We start from the raw sequence: 24521 nt of genomic DNA, 5'->3' as shown, positions 1-24521 counted from the left end.
GACACAAGTATTATTATAGACAGAGAGGGGTTTAGAGACACCAGTATCATTATAGACAGGGGGTTAGAGACACCAGTATCATTATAGACAGACAGGGGTTAGAGACACCAGTATCATTATAGACAGAGGGTTTAGAGACACCAGTATCATTATAGACAGACAGGGGTTAGAGACACGAGTATCATTATATAGACAGACAGGGATTAGAGACACCCGTATCATTATAGACAGACAGAGGTTAGAGACACCAGTATCATTATAGACAGACAGGGGTTAGAGACACCAGTATCATTATAGACAGACAGGGGTTAGAGACACCAGTATCATTATAGACAGACAGGGGTTTAGAGACACCAGTATCATTATAGACAGACAGGGGTTAGAGACACCAGTATCATATTGGACAGACAGGGGGTTAGAGACACCAGTATCATTATAGACAGACAAGGGGTTAGAGACACCAGTATCATTATAGACAGACAGGGGGTTAGAGACACCAGTATCATTATAGACAGACAGGGGTTAGAGACACCAGTATCATTATAGACAGGGGGTTAGAGACACCAGTATCAATATAGACAGACAGGGGTTTAGAGACACCAGTATCATTATAGACAGAGAGGGGTTTAGAGACACCAGTATCATTATAGACAGACAGGGATCAGAGACACCAGTATCATTATAGCAGGGGTTAGAGACACCAGTATCATTATAGACAGACAGGGGTTAGAGACACCAGTATCATTATAGACAGACAGGGGTTTGAGACACCAGTATCATTATAGACAGACAGGGGTTAGAGACACCAGTATAATTATAGACAGACAGGGTTAGAGACACCAGTATCATTATAGACAGACAGGGGTTAGAGACACCAGTATCATTATAGACAGACAGGGGTTAGAGACACCAGTATCATTATAGACAGACAGGGGGTTACAGACACCAGTATCATTATAGACAGACAGGGGGTTAGAGACACCAGTATCATTATAGACAGATAGGGGGTTAGAGACACCAGTATCATTATAGACAGACAGGGGGTTCGAGACACCAGTATCATTATAGACAGGCAGGGGTTAGAGACACCAGTATCATTATAGACAGACAGGGGTTAGAGACACCAGTATCATTATAGACAGACAGGGGTTAGAGACACCAGTATCATTATAGACAGACAGGGGTTTAGAGACACCAGTATCATTTTAGACAGACAGGGGTTAGAGACACCAGTATCATTATAGACAGACAGGGGGTTACAGACACCAGTATCATTATAGACAGGGGGTTAGAGACACCAGTATCATTATAGACAGACAGGGGTTAGAGACACAAGTATTATTATAGACAGAGAGGGGTTTAGAGACACCAGTATCATTATAGACAGGGGGTTAGAGACACCAGTATCATCATAGACAGACAGGGGTTTAGAGACACCAGTATCATTATAGACAGAGAGGGGTTTAGAGACACCAGTATCATTATAGACAGACAGGGGTTTAGAGACACCAGTATCATTATAGACAGACAGGGGTTAGAGACACCAGTATCATTATAGACAGACAGGGGTTAGAGACATCAGTATCATTATAGACAGACAGGGGGTTAGAGACACCAGTATAATTATAGACAGACATGTGTTAGAGACACCAGTATCATTATAGACAGACAGGGGTTAGAGACACCAGTATCATTATAGACAGACAGGGGTTAGAGACACCAGTATCATTATAGACAGAGAGGGGGTTAGAGACACCCGTATCATTATAGACAGACATGGGTTTAGAGACACCAGTATCATTATAGACAGACAGGGGTTAGAGACACCAGTATCATATTAGACAGACAGGGGTTAGAGACACCAGTATCATTATAGACAGACAAGGGGTTAGAGACACCAGTATCATTATAGACAGACAGGGGTTAGAGACACCAGTATCATTATAGACAGACAGGGGTTAGAGACACCAGTATCATTATAGACAGGGGGTTAGAGACACCAGTATCAATATAGACAGACAGGGGTTTAGAGACACCAGTATCATTATAGACAGAGAGGGGTTTAGAGACACCAGTATCATTATAGACAGACAGGGATCAGAGACACCAGTATCATTATAGCAGGGGTTAGAGACACCAGTATCATTATAGACAGACAGGGGTTAGAGACACCAGTATCATTATAGACAGACAGGGGGTTCGAGACACCAGTATCATTATAGACAGACAGGGGTTAGAGACACCAGTATCATTATAGACAGACAGGGGTTTAGAGACACCAGTATCATTATAGACAGACAGGTGTTAGAGACACCAGTATCATTATAGACAGACAGGGGTTAGAGACACCAGTATCATTATAGACAGACAGGGGTTAGAGACACCAGTATCATTATAGACAGACAGGGGTTAGAGACACCAGTATCATTATAGACAGACAGGGGTTAGAGACACCAGTATCATTATAGACAGACAGGGGTTAGAGACACCAGTATCATTATAGACAGACAGGGGTTAGAGACACCAGTATCATTATAGACAGACAGGGGTTAGAGACACCAGTATCATTATAGACAGACAGGGGTTCGAGACACCAGTATCATTATAGACAGACAGGGGTTAGAGACACCAGTATCATTATAGACAGACAGGGGTTAGAGACACCAGTATCATTATAGACAGACAGGGGTTAGAGACACCAGTATCATTATAGACAGACAGGGGTTTAGAGACACCAGTATCATTATAGACAGACAGGGGTTAGAGACACCAGTATCATTATAGACAGACAGGGGTTAGAGACACCAGTATCATTATAGACAGGGGTTAGAGACACCAGTATCATTATAGACAGACAGGGGTTAGAGACACCAGTATCATTATAGACAGAGAGGGGTTTAGAGACACCAGTATCATTATAGACAGACAGGGGTTTAGAGACACCAGTATCATTATAGACAGACAGGGGTTTAGAGACACCAGTATCATTATAGACAGACAGGGGTTTAGAGACACCAGTATCATTATAGACAGACAGGGGTTTAGAGACACCAGTATCATTATAGACAGACAGGGGTTAGAGACACCAGTATCATTATAGACAGACAGGGGTTAGAGACATCAGTATCATTATAGACAGACAGGGGGTTAGAGACACCAGTATAATTATAGACAGACAGGTGTTAGAGACACCAGTATCATTATAGACAGACAGGGGTTAGAGACACCAGTATCATTATAGACAGACAGGGGTTAGAGACACCAGTATCATTATAGACAGACAGGGGTTAGAGAAACCAGTATAATTATAGACAGACAGGTGTTAGAGACACCAGTATCATTATAGACAGACAGGGGTTAGAGACACCAGTATCATTATAGACAGACAGGGGTTAGAGACACCAGAATAATTATAGACAGACAGGTGTTAGAGACACCAGTATCATTATAGACAGACAGGGGTTAGAGACACCAGTATCATTATAGACAGACAGGGGTTAGAGACACCAGTATCATTATAGACAGACACGGGGTTAAAGACACCAGTATAATTATAGACAGACAGGTGTTAGAGACACCAGTATCATTATAGACAGACAGGGGTTAGAGACACCAGTATCATTATAGGCAGACAGGGGGTTAGAGACACCAGTATCATTATAGCCAGACAGGGGTTTAAAGACACCAGTATCATTATAGACAGGGGTTAGTGACACCAGTATCATTATAGACAGACAGGGGGTTACAGACACCAGTATCATTATATACAGACAGGGGGTTAGAGACACCAGTATCATTATAGACAGGGGGTTAGAGACACCAGTATCATTATAGACAGACAGGGGTTAGAGACACCAGTATCATTATAGACAGGGGTTAGAGACACCAGTATCATTATAGACAGACAGGGGTTAGAGACACCAGTATCATTATAGACAGGGGTTTAGAGACACCAGTATCATTATAGACAGACAGGGTTAGAGACACCAGTATCATTATAGACAGACAGGGGTTAGAGACACCAGTATCATTATAGACAGACAGGGGTTAGAGACACCAGTATCATTATAGACAGACAGGGGTTAGAGACACCAGTATCATTATAGACAGACATGGGTTTAGAGACACCAGTATCATTATAGACAGACAGGGATCAGAGACACCAGTATCATTATAGCAGGGGTTAGAGACACCAGTATCATTATAGACAGACAGGGGTTAGAGACACCAGTATCATTATAGACAGACAGGGGGTTCGAGACACCAGTATCATTATAGACAGACAGGGGTTAGAGACACCAGTATCATTATAGACAGACAGGGGTTTAGAGACACCAGTATCATTATAGACAGACAGGTGTTAGAGACACCAGTATCATTATAGACAGACAGGGGTTAGAGACACCAGTATCATTATAGACAGACAGGGGTTAGAGACACCAGTATCATTATAGACAGACAGGGGGTTAGAGACACCAGTATAATTATAGACAGACAGGTGTTAGAGACACCAGTATCATTATAGACAGACAGGGGTTAGAGACACCAGTATCATTATAGACAGACAGGGGTTAGAGACACCAGTATCATTATAGACAGACAGGGGGTTAGAGACACCAGTATAATTATAGACAGACAGGTGTTAGAGACACCAGTATCATTATAGACAGACAGGGGTTAGAGACACCAGTATCATTACAGACAGACAGGGGGTTAGAGACACCAGTATCATTATAGACAGACAGGGGGTTACAGACACCAGTATCATTATAGACAGACAGGGGGTTAGAGACACCAGTATCATTATAGACAGACAGGGGTTAGAGACACCAGTATCATTATAGACAGACAGGGGGTTCGAGACACCAGTATCATTATAGACAGGCAGGGGTTAGAGACACCAGTATCATTATAGACAGACAGGGGTTAGAGACACCAGTATCATTATAGACAGACAGGGGTTTAGAGACACCAGTATCATTTTAGACAGACAGGGGTTAGAGACACCAGTATCATTATAGACAGACAGGGGGTTAGAGATACCAGTATCATTATAGACAGGGGGTTAGAGACACCAGTATCATTATAGACAGACAGGGGTTAGAGACACCAGTATCATCATAGACAGAAAGGGGTTTAGAGACACCAGTATCATTATAGACAGAGAGGGGTTTAGAGACACCAGTATCATTATAGACAGACAGGGGTTTAGAGACACCAGTATCATTATAGACAGACAGGGGTTAGAGACACCAGTATCATTATAGACAGACAGGGTTAGAGACATCAGTATCATTATAGACAGACAGGGGTTAGAGACACCAGTATAATTATAGACAGACAGGTGTTAGAGACACCAGTATCATTATAGACAGACAGGGGTTAGAGACACCAGTATCATTATAGACAGACAGGGGTTAGAGACACCAGTATCATTATAGACAGACAGGGGTTAGAGACACCAGTATAATTATAGACAGACAGGTGTTAGAGACACCAGTATCATTATAGACAGACAGGGGTTAGAGACACCAGTATCATTATAGACAGACAGGGGTTAGAGACACCAGTATAATTATAGACAGACAGGTGTTAGAGACACCAGTATCATTATAGACAGACAGGGGTTAGAGACACCAGTATCATTATAGACAGACAGGGGTTAGAGACACCAGTATCATTATAGACAGACAGGGGTTAGAGACACCAGTATCATTATAGACAGACAGGTGTTAGAGACACCAGTATCATTATAGACAGACAGGGGTTAGAGACACCAGTATCATTATAGACAGACAGGGGTTAGAGACACCAGTATCATTATAGCCAGACAGGGGTTTAAAGACACCAGTATCATTATAGACAGGGGTTAGTGACACCAGTATCATAAAAGACAGAAAGGGGGTTACAGACACCAGTATCATTATAGACAGACAGGGGTTAGAGACACCAGTATCATTATAGACAGACAGGGGTTAGAGACACCAGTATCATTATAGACAGACAGGGGTTAGAGACACCAGTATCATTATAGACAGGGGTTAGAGACACCAGTATCATTATAGACAGACAGGGGTTAGAGACACCAGTATCATTATAGACAGACAGGGGTTAGAGCCACCAGTATCATTATAGACAGACAGAGGTTAGAGACACCAGTATCATTATAGACAGACAGGGGGTTAGAGACACCAGTATCATTATAGACAGACAGGGGTTAGAGACACCAGTATCATTATAGACAGAGAGGGGGTTAGAGACACCCGTATCATTATAGACAGACAGGGGGTTAGAGACACCAGTATCATTATGGACAGACATGGGTTTAGAGACACCAGTATCATTATAGACAGACAGGGGTTAGAGACACCAGTATCATATTGGACAGACAGGGGGTTAGAGACACCAGTATCATTATAGACAGACAAGGGGTTAGAGACACCAGTATCATTATAGACAGACAGGGGTTAGAGACACCAGTATCATTATAGACAGACAGGGGTTAGAGACACCAGTATCATTATAGACAGGGGGTTAGAGACACCAGTATCATTATAGACAGACAGGGGTTTAGAGACACCAGTATCATTATAGACAGAGAGGGGTTTAGAGACACCAGTATCATTATAGACAGACAGGGATCAGAGACACCAGTATCATTATAGCAGGGGTTAGAGACACCAGTATCATTATAGACAGACAGGGGTTAGAGACACCAGTATCATTATAGACAGACAGGGGGTTCGAGACACCAGTATCATTATAGACAGACAGGGGTTAGAGACACCAGTATCATTATAGACAGACAGGGGGTTAGAGACACCAGTATCATTATAGACAGACAGGGGTTTAAAGGCACCAGTATCATTATAGACAGGGGTTAGTGACACCAGTATCATAAAAGACAGACAGGGGGTTACAGACACCAGTATCATTATAGACAGACAGGGGGTTAGAGACACCAGTATCATTATAGACAGACAGGGGGTTAGAGACACCAGTATCATTATATACAGACAGGGGGTTAGAGACACCAGTATCATTATAGACAGGGGTTAGAGACACCATTATCATTATAGACAGACAGAGGTTAGAGACACCAGTATCATTATAGACAGACAGGGGGTTAGAGACACCAGTATCATTATAGACAGACAGGGGTTAGAGACACCAGTATCATTATAGACAGACAGGGGTTAGAGACACCAGTATCATTATAGACAGACAGGGGTTAGAGACACCAGTATCATTATAGACAGACAGGGGTTAGAGAAACCAGTATCATTATAGACAGAGAGGGGGATAGAGACACCCGTATCATTATAGACAGACAGGGGTTAGAGACACCAGTATCATTATGGACAGACATGGGTTTAGAGACACCAGTATCATTATAGACAGACAGGGGTTAGAGACACCAGTATCATATTGACAGACAGGGGTTAGAGACACCAGTATCATTATAGACAGACAAGGGTTAGAGACACCAGTATCATTATAGACAGACAGGGGTTAGAGACACCAGTATCATTTTGACAGACAGGGGTTAGAGACACCAGTATCATTATAGACAGGGGTTAGAGACACCAGTATCATTATAGACAGACAGGGGTTTAGAGACAGCAGTATCATTATAGACAGAGAGGGGTTTAGAGACACCAGTATCATTATAGACAGAGAGGGATCAGAGACACCAGTATCATTATAGCAGGGGTTAGAGACACCAGTATCATTATAGACAGACAGGGGTTAGAGACACCAGTATCATTATAGACAGACAGGGGGTTCGAGACACCAGTATCATTATAGACAGACGGGGGTTAGAGACACCAGTATCATTATAGACAGACAGGGGGTTAGAGACACCAGTATCATTATAGACAGACAGGGGGTTAGAGACACCAGTATCATTATAGACAGACAGGTGTTAGAGACACCAGTATCATTATAGACAGACAGGGGTTAGAGACACCAGTATCATTATAGACAGACAGGGGTTAGAGACACCAGTATCATTATAGACAGGGGTTAGAGACACCAGTATCATTATAGACAGACAGGGGTTTAGAGACACCAGTATCATTATAGACAGAGAGGGGTTTAGAGACACCAGTATCATTATAGACAGACAGGGATCAGAGACACCAGTATCATTATAGCAGGGGTTAGAGACACCAGTATCATTATAGACAGACAGGGGTTAGAGACACCAGTATCATTATAGACAGACAGGGGTTAGAGACACCAGTATCATTATAGACAGACAGGGGTTAGAGACACCAGTATCATTATAGACAGACAGGGGGTTAGAGACACCAGTATCATTATAGACAGAGAGGGGTTTAGAGACACCAGTATCATTATAGACAGACAGGGGTTAGAGACACCAGTATCATTATAGACAGACAGGGGGTTAGAGACACCAGTATAATTATAGACAGACAGGTGTTAGAGACACCAGTGTCATTATAGACAGACAGGGGTTAGAGACACCAGTATCATTATAGACAGACAGGGGTAGAGACACCAGTATCATTATAGACAGACAGGGGTTACAGACACCAGTATCATTATAGACAGACAGGGGTTAGAGACACCAGTATCATTATAGACAGACAGGGGTTAGAGACACCAGTATCATTATAGACAGACAGGGGTTAGAGACACCAGTATCATTATAGACAGAAAGGGGTTAGAGACACCAGTATCATTATAGACAGACAGGGGTTTACAGACACCAGTATCATTATAGACAGGGGGGTTAGAGACACCAGTATCATTATAGACAGACAGGGGTTAGAGACACCAGTATCATTATAGACAGAGGGGGTTTAGAGACACCAGTATCATTATAGACAGACAGGGGTTAGAGACACCAGTATCATCATAGACAGACAGGGGTTTAGAGACACCAGTATCATTATAGACAGAGAGGGGTTTAGAGACACCAGTATCATTATAGACAGACAGGGGTTTAGAGACACCAGTATCATTATAGACAGACAGGGGTTAGAGACACCAGTATCATTATAGACAGACAGGGGTTAGAGACATCAGTATCATTATAGACAGACAGGGGTTAGAGACACCAGTATAATTATAGACAGACAGGTGTTAGAGACACCAGTATCATTATAGACAGACAGGGGTTAGAGACACCAGTATCATTATAGACAGACAGGGGTTAGAGACACCAGTATCATTATAGACAGACAGGGGGTTAGAGACACCAGTATAATTATAGACAGACAGGTGTTAGAGACACCAGTATCATTATAGACAGACAGGGGTTAGAGACACCAGTATCATTATAGACAGACAGGGGGTTAGAGACACCAGTATAATTATAGACAGACAGGTGTTAGAGACACCAGTATCATTATAGACAGACAGGGGTTAGAGACACCAGTATCATTATAGACAGACAGGGGTTAGAGACACCAGTATCATTATAGACAGACAGGGGGTTAGAGACAACAGTATAATTATAGACAGACAGGTGTTAGAGACACCAGTATCATTATAGACAGACAGGGTTAGAGACACCAGTATCATTATAGACAGACAGGGGTTAGAGACACCAGTATCATTATAGCCAGAAAGGGGTTTAAAGACACCAGTATCATTATAGACAGGGGTTAGTGACACCAGTATCATTATAGATAGACAGGGAGTTACAGACACCAGTATCATTATAGACAGACAGGGGTTAGAGACACCAGTATCATTATAGACAGACAGGGGTTAGAGACACCAGTATCATTATAGACAGACAGGGGTTAGAGACACCAGTATCATTATAGACAGACAGGGGTTAGAGATACCAGTATCATTATAGACAGACAGGGGGTTAGAGACACCAGTATAATTATAGACAGACAGGTGTTAGAGACACCAGTATCATTATAGACAGACAGGGGTTAGAGACACCAGTATCATTATAGACAGACAGGGGTTTAAAGACACCAGTATCATTATAGACAGGGGTTAGTGACACCAGTATCATTATAGACAGACAGGGGGTTACAGACACCAGTATCATTATAGACAGACAGGGGGTTACAGACACCAGTATCATTATAGACAGACAGGGGGTTAGAGACACCAGTATCATTATAGCCAGACAGGGGTTTAAAGACACCAGTATCATTATAGACAGGGGTTAGTGACACCAGTATCATTATAGATAGACAGGGGGTTACAGACACCAGTATCATTATAGACAGACAGGGGGTTAGAGACACCAGTATCATTATAGACAGACAGGGGTTAGAGACACCAGTATCATTATAGACAGGGGGTTAGAGACACCAGTATCATTATAGACAGACAGGGGTTAGAGACACCAGTATCATTATAGACAGGGGGTTTAGAGACACCAGTATCATTATAGACAGACAGGGGTTAGAGACACCAGTATCATTATAGACAGACAGGGGTTAGAGACACCAGTATCATTATAGACAGACAGGGGGTTAGAGACACCAGTATCATTATAGCCAGACAGGGGTTTAAAGACACCAGTATCATTATAGACAGGGGTTAGTGACACCAGTATCATTATAGACAGACAGCGGGTTACAGACACCAGTATCATTATAGACAGACAGGGGGTTAGAGACACCAGTATCATTATAGACAGACAGGGGGTTAGAGACACCAGTATCATTATATACAGACAGGGGGTTAGAGACACCAGTATCATTATAGACAGGGGGTTAGAGACACCAGTATCATTATAGACAGACAGGGGTTAGAGACACCAGTATCATTATAGACAGGGGTTTAGAGACACCAGTATCATTATAGACAGACAGGGGTTAGAGACACAAGTATCATTATAGACAGGGGGTTAGAGACACCAGTATCATTATAGACAGACAGAGGTTAGAGACACGAGTATCATTATAGACAGACAGGGGTTAGAGACACCAGTATCATTATAGACAGACATGGGTTAGAGACACCAGTATCATTATAGGCAGACAGGGGGTTAGAGACACCAGTATCATTATAGACAGACAGGGGGTTAGAGACACCAGTATCATTATAGACAGACAGGGGTTAGAGACACCAGTATCATTATAGACAGAGAGGGGGTTAGAGACACCCGTATCATTATATACAGACAGGGGGTTAGAGACACCAGTATCATTATAGACAGACATGGGTTTAGAGACACCAGTATCATTATAGACAGACAGAGGTTAGAGACACCAGTATCATATTGGACAGACAAGGGGTTAGAGACACCAGTATCATTATAGACAGACAGGGGTTAGAGACACCAGTATCATTATAGACAGGGGGTTAGAGACACCAGTATCATTATAGACAGACAGGGGTTTAGAGACACCAGTATCATTATAGACAGAGAGGGGTTTAGAGACACCAGTATCATTATAGACAGACAGGGATCAGAGACACCAGTATCATTATAGCAGGGGTTAGAGACACCAGTATCATTATAGACAGACAGGGGTTAGAGACACAAGTATCATTATAGACAGACAGGGGTTCGAGACACCAGTATCATTATAGACAGACAGGGGTTAGAGACACCAGTATCATTATAGCAGGGGTTAGAGACACCAGTATCATTATAGACAGACAGGGGTTAGAGACACCAGTATCATTATAGACAGACAGGGGGTTCGAGACACCAGTATCATTATAGACAGACAGGGGTTAGAGACACCAGTATCATTATAGACAGGGGGTTAGAGACACCAGTATCATTATAGACAGACAGGGGGTTAGAGACACCAGTATCATTATAGACAGACAGGGGTTAGAGACACCAGTGTCATTATAGACAGACAGGGGGTTAGAGACACCAGTATCATTATAGACAGACAGGGGGTTAGAGACACCAGTATCATTATAGACAGACAGGGGTTAGAGACACCAGTATCATTATAGACAGACAGGGGGTTTATTTATTTTTATTTTTTATTTCACCTTTATTTAACCAGGTAGGCTAGTTGAGAACAAGTTCTCATTTACAAATGCGACCTGGCAAAGATAAAGCATAGCAGTGTGAGCAGACAACACAGAGTTACACATGGAATAAACAATTAACAAGTCAATAACACAGTAGAAAACAAAGGGGGGAGTCTATATACAATGTGTGCAAAAGGCATGAGGAGGTAGGCGAATAATTACAATTTTGCAGATTAACACTGGAGTGATAAATGATCAGATGGTCATGTACAGGTAGAGATATTGGTGTGCAAAAGAGCAGAAAAGTAAATAAATAAAAACAGTATGGGGATGAGGTAGGTGAAAATGGGTGGGCTATTTACCAATAGACTATGTACAGCTGCAGCGATCGGTTAGCTGCTCAGATAGCTGATGTTTGAAGTTGGTGAGGGAGATAAAAGTCTCCAACTTCAGCGATTTTTTCAATTCGTTCCAGTCACAGGCAGCAGAGTACTGGAACGAAAGGCGGCCAAATCAGGTGTTGGCTTTAGGGATGATCAGTGAGATACACCTGCTGGAGCGCGTGCTACGGATGGGTGTTGCCATCGTGACCAGTGAACTGAGATAAGGCAGAGCTTTACCTAGCATGGACTTGTAGATGACCTGGAGCCAGTGGGTCTGGCGACGAATATGTAACGAGGGCCAGCCGACTAGAGCATACAAGTCAGTGGTGGGTGGTATAAGGTGCTTTAGTGACAAAACGGGTGGCACTGTGATAGACTGCATCCAGTTTGCTGAGTAGAGTGTTGGAAGCCATTTTGTAGATGACATCGCCGAAGTCGAGGATCGGTAGGATAGTCAGTTTTACTAGGGTAAGCTTGGCGGCGTGAGTGAAGGAGGCTTTGTTGCGGAATAGAAAGCCAACTCTTGATTTGGTTTTTGATTGGAGATGTTTGATATGAGTCTGGAAGGAGAGTTTGCAGTCTAGCCAGACACCTAGGTACTTATAGATGTCCACATATTCAAGGTCGGAACCATCCAGGGTGGTGATGCTAGTCGGGCATGCGGGTGCAGGCAGCGATCGGTTGAAAAGCATGCATTTGGTTTTACTAGCGTTTAAGAGCAGTTGGAGGCCACGGAAGGAGTGTTGTATGGCATTGAAGCTTGTTTGGAGGTTAGATAGCACAGTGTCCAATGACGGGCCGAAAGTATATAGAATGGTGTCGTCTGCGTAGAGGTGGATCAGGGAATCGCCCGCAGCAAGAGCAACATCATTGATATATACAGAGAAAAGAGTCGGCCCGAGAATTGAACCCTGTGGCACCCCCATAGAGACTGCCAGAGGACCGGACAGCATGCCCTCCGATTTGACACACTGAACTCTGTCTGCAAAGTAATTGATGAACCAGGCAAGGCAGTCATCCGAAAACCGAGGCTACTGAGTCTGCCGATAAGAATATGGTGATTGACAGAGTCAAAGCCTTGGCAAGGTCAATGAAGACGGCTGCACAGTACTGTCTTTTATCGATGGCGGTTATGATATCGTTTAGTACCTTGAGTGTGGCTGAGGTGCACCCGTGACCGGCTCGGAAACCAGATTGCACAGCGGAGAAGGTACGGTGGGATTCGAGATGGTCAGTGACCTGTTTGTTGACTTGGCTAAGACCTTAGATAGGCAGGGCAGGATGGATATAGGTCTGTAACAGTTTGGGTCCAGGGTGTCTCCCACTTTGAAGAGGGGGATGACTGCGGCAGCTTTCAATCCTTGGGGATCTCAGACGATATGAAAGAGAGGTTGAACAGGCTGGTAATAGGGGTTGCGACAATGGCGGCGGATAGTTTCAGAAATAGGGGTCCATATTGTCAAGCCCAGCTGATTTGTACATTTTGCAGCTCTTTCAGAACATCTGCTATCTGGATTTGGGTAAAGGAGAACCTGGAGAGGCTTGGGCGAGGAGCTGCCGGGGGGGCGGAGCTGTTGGCCGAGGTTGGAGTAGCCAGGCGGAAGGCATGGCCAGCCATTGAGAAATGCTTATTGAAGTTTTCGATAATCATGGATTTATCGGTGGTGACCGTGTTACCTAGCCTCAGTGCAGTGGGCAGCTGGGAGGAGGTGCTCTTGTTCTCCATGGACTTCACAGTGTCCCAGAACTTTTTGGAGTTGGAGCTACAGGATGCAAACTTCTGCCTGAAGAAGCTGGCCTTAGCTTTCCTGACTGACTGCGTGTATTGGTTCCGGACTTCCCTGAACAGTTGCATATCACGGGGACTATTCATGCTATTGCAGTCCGCCACAGGATGTTTTTGTGCTGGTCGAGGGCAGTCAGGTCTGGGGTGAACCAAGGACTGTATCTGTTCTTAGTTCTGCATTTTTGAACAGCATGCTTATCTAAAATGGTGAGGAAGTTACTTTTAAAGAATGACCAGGCATCCTCAACTGACGGGATGAGGTCAATGTCCTTCCAGGATACCCGGGCCAGGTTGATTAGAAAGGCCTGCTCACAGAAGTGATTTAGGGAGCGTTTGACAGTGATGAGGGGTGGTCGTTAGAGACACCAGTATCATTATAGACAGACAGGGGTTAGAGACACCAGTATCATTATAGACAGAGAGGGGTTTAGAGACACCAGTATCATTATAGACAGACAGGGGTTAGAGACACCAGTATCATTATAGACAGAGAGGGGTTTAGAGACACCAGTATCATTATAGACAGAGAGGGCTTTAGAGACACCAGTATCATTATAGACAGACAGGGGTTTAGAGACACCAGTATCATTATACACAGACAGGGGGTTAGAGACACCAGTATAATTATAGACAGACAGGGGTTAGAGACACCAGTAACATTATAGACAGACAGGGGTTAGAGACACCAGAATCATTATAGACATTAACATGAACTCAGAAAGTTGTTGTAACAATAACATAACAAACTTCTACTTCTAACAGAAACTTTGTCACCTTGTTTCATTCCAGGGATGTCTTCAAACATCAGGCTTCTGAGAGAAGGACGCCAGAACCCATATGACTCTACCAGAGCCTCCAGGCCCATCCTGCAAACACACACACACACACACACACACACACACACACACACACACACACACACACAAACACACACACACAACAAACACACACACACACACACACAAACACACACACACAAACGCAAACACACACACAAACACACACACACACACAATCACAAACACACACACACACACACACACAGTTAGATTATCCACAAACACATTCATAGAGTCAGATTCACCATATGGCCAAAAGTATGGGGACACCTGCTTGTCCAACATCTCATTCCAGAATCATGCTCATTAAAATGGAGAAGGACCACCCTTTGCTATGATAACAACCTCCACTCTTCTGGGTAGGCTTTCCACTAGTTGTTAGAACATTGCTGTTTAATATTCAGCCAGAAGAGTATTAGTGAGGTCGGGCGATGAGGACTTGCTTGTTGAGTTGAGGTCAGAGCCAGTCAAGTTCTTCCACACCGATCTCGACAAAGCATTTCTGTATAAACTTCACTCCGTGCACAGAAACAGGGTGAGTTATGCTACCCCCCAAGATAACTCACCCTGCTACCCCCCCACCATACCTCACCCTGCTACCCCCCACCATACCTCACTCTGCTACACTCCCTACCATACCTCACCCTGCTACCCCCCACCATACCTCACTCTGCTACACTCCCTACCATACCTCACCCTGCTACCCCCCACCATACCTCACCCTGCTACCCCCCACCATACCTCACCATACACTCCCTACCATACCTTCTGCTACCCCCACCATACCTCACCCTTAACCCCCACCATACCTCACTCTGCTACCCCCACCATTCCTCACCCTGACTCCACCTCCTCCTCTCCCTAGCCGGTTGGGGAATTGCAGCGATTAGACAAGATTGTAACTTCCAATTGGATATCACGAAATTGGAAATTGAGTTTTAAAAATTACAAAAATCTGCATTAATTTGTTTGTAGACATATTTCACCATACAACCATTGATCCAAAATATACTGTAGGTTAATTATGAAATATAATGAGAACATTGACTTATTCACCAAAACACAACACAATGATATCTTTTCAATTTAGTCTTTTAACAATCGGTTATGCCAACAAAAATGTCAAATTAATGTTCAAAGTTCCCCTTTGAGTGTAGTATGCAGTACATTACACTGTTGTAACATTAGAGAATACAATTCCCAGTAAAATTAATTGAACATCAAATGTCTATCTTTTTTATCTGTGATAATTGAAGAGATTTTTCCACAATGTAATCAGAATTTAAAGAAATGACAATAACATAATGTTTAGCATTGCTCTAGTATGCATCAAGCAGGGACTTGAGCATTTGTCCATAGGTTCTCATCCAAATCGCAGTAAACATCCCCATTGCACCTTTTGGCCTGAAGGAGGATCGTACACTCATTTGGATGGCAAATTTCCAGTATTTTATTGTACTTGTACTGGTCCTGTACGTGGCTCAGTTCATAAGAGAATGGAACCAGCAACACCAGAGTTATGGGTTCGATTCCCACTGGGATCACATACCAAAATGTGTGGACTGATAAAAGTGTCTGCTGCGTAAATTGCATAGACAGCAGATTTGGAAGGTATTCAGACCCCTTGACTTTTTCCACATTTTGTTACGTTACAGTCTTTTCCTAAAATTCAATCTACACCACAATACCCGATAATGAGAAAGGGAAAATATATATATTTTTAAAATTGTATTCAATATAAAAAACAGAAATAGCTTATCAACAAAATAATTCAGACCCTTTGCTATGAGATGTGAAATTGATCTCAGGTGCATCCTGTTTCCATTGATCATCCTTCAGATGTTTCTACAACTTGATTGGAGTCCACCTGTGGTAAATTTAATTCATTGGACATGATTTGGAAAAGGACACATCTGTCTATATAAGGTCTGTTACGGTTTTCTTCCGTCAAAAGAGAGTCGGACCAAAATGCAGCGTGGTTAGTTCGATACATCTTTAATGAAGACGAATAATACAAAAACAACAAACGTAACGTGAAAACCGAAACAGCCTGTCTGGTGACAACTAACACAGAGACAGGAACAATCACCCACAAACACACAGTGAAACCCGGGCTACCTAAATATGGTTCTCAATCAGAGACAACGAAAATCACCTGACTCATCACTCTGACTCTGAGAACCGCCTCAGGCAGCCATAGACTTTCCTAGACAACCCTACTCAGCCACAATCCCAATACCTACTAAAACCCCAATACAAAAACACACCACAACATATATATATATATGTTTGCAGATCTCCTACCTGGCGTTGCCATACTCCCCCCCCATGTCACACCCTGGCCTGACCAAATAAATATATAAACACAAAATACTAAGACCAAGGCGTGACAAGGTCCCAGAGTTGACAGTGCATTTCAGAGCAAAAACCAAGCCATGGGATCGAAGGAATTGTCCATAGAGCTCCGAGACAGGATTGTGTCAAAGCACAGATCTGGGGAAGGGTACCAAAACATTGTCTGAACCATTGAAGGTCTCCCCAAGAATACAGTGGCCTCCATCATTCTTAAATGGAAGATGTTGGAACCATCATGACTCTTCCTAGTGCTGGCCGTCCGGCCAAACTGAGCAATTGGGTGGAAAGGGCCTTGGTCAGGGAGGTGACCAAGTACCCGTTGGTCACTCTGACAGACTTCCAGAGTTCCTCTGTGGAGATGGGAGAACTTTCCAGAAGGACAACCATCTCTGCAGCACTCCACCAATCATGCCTTTATGGTAGAGTGGCCAGATGGAAGCCACTCCTCGGTAAAAATTTAAATTATTTTGCCTCTATGTAATTTTCATCATAGGTACACTTCAACTATGACAGACAAAATGATTTTTTTTTCCCAGAAAATCACATTGTAGGATTTTTATGAATTTATTTGCAAATTATGGTGGAAAATAAGTATTTGGTCAATAACAAAAGTTTCTCAATACTTTGTTAAATACCCTTTGTTGGCAATGACAGAGGTCAAACGTTTTCTGTAAGTCTTCACAAGGTTTTCAAACACTGTTGCTCGTATTTTGGCCCATTCCTCCATGCAGTGATGTTGTGGGGCTGTTGCTGGGCAACACGGACTTTCAACTCCCTCCAAAGATGTTCTATGGGGTTGAGATCTGGAGACTGGCTAGGTCACTCCAGGACCTTGAAATGCTTCTTACGAAGCCACTCCTTCGTTGCCCGAGAGGTGTGTTTAGGATCATTGTCATGCTGAAAGACCCAGCCACGTTTCACCTTCAATGCCCTTGCTGATGGTAAGCTTTGTTACTTTGGTCCCAGCTCTCTGCAGGTCATTCACTATGTCCCCCCGTGTGGTTCTGGGATTTTTGCTCACCGTTCTTGTGATCATTTTGACCCCACGGGGTGAGATCTTGCATGGAGCCCCAGATCGAGGGAGATTATCAGTGGTCTTGTATGTCTTCCATTTGCTAATAATTGCTCCCACAGTTGATTTCTTCAAACCAAGCTTACCTATTGTAGATTCAGTCTTCCCAGCCTGGTGCAGGTCTACAATTTTGTTTCTGGTGTCCTTTGACAGGTCTTTGGTCTTGGCCATAGTGGAGTTTGGAGTGTGACTGTTTGAGGTTGTGGACAGGTGTCTTTTATACTGATAACAAGTTCAAACAGGTGCCATTAATACAGGTAACGAGTGGAGGACAGAGAAGCCTCTTAAAGAAGAAGTTACAGGTCTGTGAGAGCCAGAAATCTTGCTTGTTTGTAGGTGACCAAATACTTATTTTCCACCATCATTTGCAAATAAATTCATTAAAAATCCTACAATCCTACAATGTGATTTTCTGGATAATTTTTCTAATTTTCTCTGTCATAGTTGAAGTGTACCTATGATGAAAATTACAGGCCTCTCTCATCTTTTTAAGTGGGAGAACTTGCACAATTGGTGGCTGACTAAATACTTTTTTGCCCCACTGTATATTTTTAAAGTCACATGACAATCTGCTTGGAGTTTGCCAAAAGACACTTAAAGACCCTCAGACCATGAGAAACAAGATTCTATGGTCGGATGAATCCAAGATTGAACTCTTTGGCCTGAATGCCAAGCGTCACGTCAGGAGGAAACCTGGCACCATTCCTATGGTGAAGCATAGTGATGGCAGCATCATGCTGTGGGGATGTTTTTCAGCGGCAGGGACTGAGAGACTAGGCAGGATTAAGGGAAAGATGAACGGAGCAAAGTACAGAGAGATCCTTGATGAAAACCTCCGCCAGAGCGCTCAGGACCTCAGACTGGGGCGAAGGTTCACCTTCCAACAGGACAACGGCTAAGCACACAGCCAAGATAACGCAAGAGTGGCTTCGGGACAAGTCTCTGAATGTCCTTGAGTGGCCCAGCCAGAGCCCGGACTTGAACCTGATCTAATATGTCTGGAGAGACTTGAAAATAGCTGTGCAGCGACGCTCCCCATCCAACCTGACAGAGCTTGAGAGGCATTATGGCGTATTGTGCAAAGATTGACCAGGATATTTTTGTGGAATCCATTTTTGAATAAGTCTGTAATGTAACAAAATGTGAAGAAACTCGAAACTAGGCGTAATATGTACTATACTATTCACTGTTTAGCACATGAGAATCCTTAAAGAGATGACCTCACATGAGAATCCTTAAAGAGATGACCACACATTTCTCATAAGAAACTAGCTCCCTGGTATACTGAAAATACCCGAGCTCTGAAGCAAGCTTCCAGAAAATTGGAACGGAAATGGCGCCACACCAAACTGGAAGTCTTCCGACTAGCTTGGAAAGACAGTACCGTGCAATATCGAAGAGCCCTTATTACTGATCGATCATCCTATTTTTCCAACTTAATTGAGGAAAATAAGAACAATCTGAAATTCCTTTTTATACTGTCGCAAAGCTAACTAAAAAGCAGCATTCCCCAAGAGAGGATGGCTTTCACTTCAGCAGTAATAAATTCATGAACATCTTTGAGGAAAAGATCATGATTATTAGAAAGCAAATTACGGACTCCTCTTTAAATCTGCGTATTCCTTCAAAGCTCAGTTGTCCTGTGTCTGCACAACTCTGCCAGGACCTAGGATCAAGAGAGACACTCAAGTGTTTTAGTACTTTATCTCTTGACACAATGATGAAAATAATCATGGCATCTAAACCTTCAAGCTGCATACTGGACCCTATTCCAACTAAACTACTGAAAGAGCTGCTTCCTGTGCTTGGCCCTCCTATGTTGAACATAATAAATGGCTCTCTATCCACCGGATGTATACCAAACTCACTAAAAGTGGCAGTAATGAAGCCTCTCTTGAAAAAGCCAAACCTTGACCCAGAAAATATTTGAAAAACTATCGGCCTATATCGAATCTTCCATTCCTCTCAAAAATTTTAGAAAAGGCTGTTGCACAACAACTCACTGCTTTCCTGAAGACAAACAATGTATACGAAATGCTTCAGTCTGGTTTTAGACCCTGTCATAGCACTGAGACTGCACTTGTGAAGGTGGTAAATGACCTTTTAATGGCATCAGACCGAGGCTCTGCGTCTGTCCTCGTGCTCCTAGACCTTAGTGCTGCTTTGGATACCATCGATCACCACCTTCTTTTGGAGAGATTGGAAACCCAAATCGGTCTACACGGACAAGTTCTGGCCTGGTTTAGATCTTATCTGTCGGAAAGATATCAGTTTGTCTCTGTGAATGGTTTGTCCTATGACAAATCAACTGTAAATTTCGGTGTTCCTCAAGGTTCCGTTTTAGGACCACTATTGTTTTCACTATATATTTTACCTCTTGGGGATGTCATTCGAAAACATAATGTTAACTTTCACTGCTATCCGGATGACACACAGCTGTACATTTCAATGAAACATGGTGAAGCCCTAAAATTGCCCTAACTAGAAGCATGTCTTTCAGACATAAGGAAGTGGATGGCTGCAAACTTTAACTTCTTTGATATAGGGGGCGCAATTTTTTTTGGGGGATGAAAAACTTTCCCGTTTTAAACAAGCTATTTTGTCATGAAAAGATGCTCGACTATGCATATAATTGTATGTATACATATAATTGCATAATTGTATTGTAGCTTTGGAAAGAAAACACTGAAGTTTCCAAAACTGCAAAGATATTGTCTGTGAGTGCCACAGAACTGATGTTACAGGCGAAACCCAGATAACAATCCAATCAGGAAGTGCCGCATTTTTTGAAACAGCCTCATGCCAATGACTCCTTATATGGCTGTGAAGGAGCTAGGAGTCAGCTTATGTTTTCCACGTTTTCCCCAAGGTGTCTGCAGCATTGTGACGTCTTTTTAGGCATTTCCATTGGAGAATGACTGTAAGAGACCATATAGGGCGAGTGGACGCATGGTGTCTCCCGGAGAAAACGTTGCATAAAATACTGAGGTAGCCATTTTTCCAATAGTTTCTTATGAGAAACCAACTGCCTCAACGGATATATTATCGAATACATATGTTAAAAACACCTTGAGGATGGATCCTAAACAACGTTTGCCGTGTTTCTGTCGATGTTATGGAGAAAATTTTGAAAAAAGTTTGGCGTTATAGTTGAAGTATTTTCGATTTCTCAGCCAAGCAGGATGAACAAAAGTGACGTTTTTCGCCTACAGAAATATTATTTTTGGAAAAAAGGAACATTTGTTATCTAACTGGGAGTCTCCTGAGTGAAAGCATCTGAAGGTAAATGATTTAATTTGGTTGCTTTACTTATTTTTGTGAAAATGTTGCCTGCTGCCAGCAGAGCTAGCATAGCATTATGCCATGCTAAACTTACACAACTGCTTGTCCAGCGTTGGCTGTAACGCATATTTTGAAAATCTGAGATAACAGTGTTGTTAACAAAAGGCTAAGCTTGTGTTTCAATATATTTATTTCATTTCATTTGCGATTTTCATGAATAGGAAACGTTGCGTTATGGTAATGAGCTTGAGGCTATGATTACGCTCCGGGTACGGGATTGCTCGTTGCTAGAGGTTAAGTGTGCTCTCTCTAATTCTCTCTTTCTCTCTTTCTTTCTCTCTCTCAGAGGACCTGAGCCCTAGGACCATGCCTCAGGACTACCTGACATGGTGACTCCTTGCTGTCCCCAGTCCACCTGGCCATGCTGCTGCTCCAGTTTCAACTGTTCTGCCTGTGATTATTATTATTTGACCATGCTGGTAATTTATGAACATTTGAACATCTTGGCCATGTTCTGTTATAGTCTCCACCCGGCACAGCCAGAAGAGGACTGGCCACCCCACATAGCCTGGTTCTTCTCTAGGTTTCTTCCTAGGTTTTGGCCTTTCTAGGGAGTTTTTCCTAGCCACCGTGCTTCTACACCTGCATTGCTTGCTGTTTGGGGATTTAGGCTTGGTTTCTGTACAGCACTTTGAGATATCAGCTGATGTACGAAGGGCTATATAAATACATTTGATTTGACATGAGAATCCTTAAGAGATGACCTCACATGTAAATCCTTAAAGAGATGACCTCACATGAGAATCCTTGAAGAGATGATCTCATGAGTATCCTTAAAGAGATGACATCACATGGGAATCCTTAAAGAGATGACCTCACATGAGAATCCTTAAAGAGATGACCTCACATGAGAATCCTTAAAGAGAAGGGTGGGGCTAAGTCTTGAGAGGGTGTGGACGAGGCTGAATAGGTGTAGACAAAGAAGAGCTCTCAGAAGGTACCAAAACATTCAGGGGCCATTTCCTAAAAAATGGGGTTACAAATTGATCCTCAAATGCAGTGTCTGATATACCATGTTGTAGCTCAAAGTCTCTACTTTATTCAATGTCAAAAACACACTCAAATGTTGCTACATAAGACTGAATCAAGGCGGTCGGTCACAAATGTGGAGAAAGTCAAATCTTTCAGTATGCACTGTATTACAGTATTATAAGGTATTACAGTACTATACAGTATTACAGTACTATACAGTATTACAGTATTATACAGTATTACAGTACTATACAGTATTACAGTATTATACAGTATTACAGTACTATACAGTATTACAGTATTATACGGTATTACAGTACTATACAGTATTACAGTACTATACAGTATTACAGTATTATACAGTATTACAGTACTATACAGTATTACAGTACTATACAGTATTACAGTATTATACAGTATTACAGTACTATACAGTATTACAGTATTATACAGTATTACAGTACTATACAGTATTACAGTATTATACAGTATTACAGTACTATACAGTATTACAGTACTATACAGTATTACAGTATTATACAGTATTACAGTACTATACAGTATTACAGTATTATACAGTATTACAGTACTATACAGTATTACAGTACTATACAGTATTACAGTATTATACAGTATTACAGTACTATACAGTATTACAGTACTATACAGTATTACAGTATTATACAGTATTACAGTACTATACAGTATTACAGTATTATACAGTATTACAGTATTATACAGTATTACAGTACTATACAGTATTACAGTACTATACAGTATTACAGTACTATAAGGTATTACAGTACTATACAGTATTACAGTACTATACAATATTACAGTACTATACAGTATTACAGTATTATACAGTATTACAGTATTATACAGTATTACAGTACTATACAGTATTACAGTATTATACAGTATTACAGTACTATACAGTATTACAGTATTATACAGTATTACAGTATTATACAGTATTACAGTATTATACAGTATTACAGTATTATACCATTAAAAAGGCAACTTAATGCATCTTTACTGTAAAGGCATTTCTCTCCTGTTTTGGATGTTCTGGAAGATTTGCAGAGTGATATTATATTACTGCCCTGCATAGTGATATTATATTACTGCCCTGCATAGTGATATTATATTACTGCCATGCATAGTGATATTATATTACTGCCCTGCATAGTGATATTATATTACTGCCCTGCAGAGTGATATTATATTACTGCCCTGCAGAGTGATATTATATTACTGCCCTGCATAGTGATATTATATTACTGCCCTGCATAGTGATATTATATTACTGCCCTGCATAGTGATATTATATTACTGCCCTGCAGAGTGATATTATATTACTGCCCTGCAGAGTGATATTATATTACTGCCCTGCATAGTGATATTATATTACTGCCCTGCATAGTGATATTATATTACTGCCCTGCATAGTGATATTATATTACTGCCCTGCATAGTGATATTATATTACTGCCCTGCATAGTGATATTATATTACTGCCCTGCAGAGTGATATTATATTACTGCCCTGCAGAGTGATATTATATTACTGCCCTGCATAGTGATATTATATTACTGCCCTGCATAGTGATATTATATTACTGCCCTGCATAGTGATATTATATTACTGCCCTGCATAGTGATATTATATTACTGCCCTGCATAGTGATATTATATTACTGCCCTGCAGAGTGATATTATATTACTGCCCTGCAGAGTGATATTATATTACTGCCCTGCATAGTGATATTATATTACTGCCCTGCAGAGTGATATTATATTACTGCCCTGCATAGTGATATTATATTA

General features: G+C 42.0%; 1 pseudogene; it reads right to left on the bottom strand.

Moving 5' to 3' along the window:
• The window catches only part of LOC121845357, a 56604-nt pseudogene that overhangs the window by 2075 nt on the left and 30008 nt on the right, over positions 1-24521 (bottom strand).

The sequence above is a fragment of the Oncorhynchus tshawytscha genome, unplaced genomic scaffold, assembly GCF_018296145.1.
Source record: "Oncorhynchus tshawytscha isolate Ot180627B unplaced genomic scaffold, Otsh_v2.0 Un_contig_4774_pilon_pilon, whole genome shotgun sequence".
NCBI classification, from domain to species: domain Eukaryota; kingdom Metazoa; phylum Chordata; class Actinopteri; order Salmoniformes; family Salmonidae; genus Oncorhynchus; species Oncorhynchus tshawytscha.
Note: the sequence above shows the minus strand (reverse complement) of the source record. Positions and strands in the feature narration are given on the sequence as shown.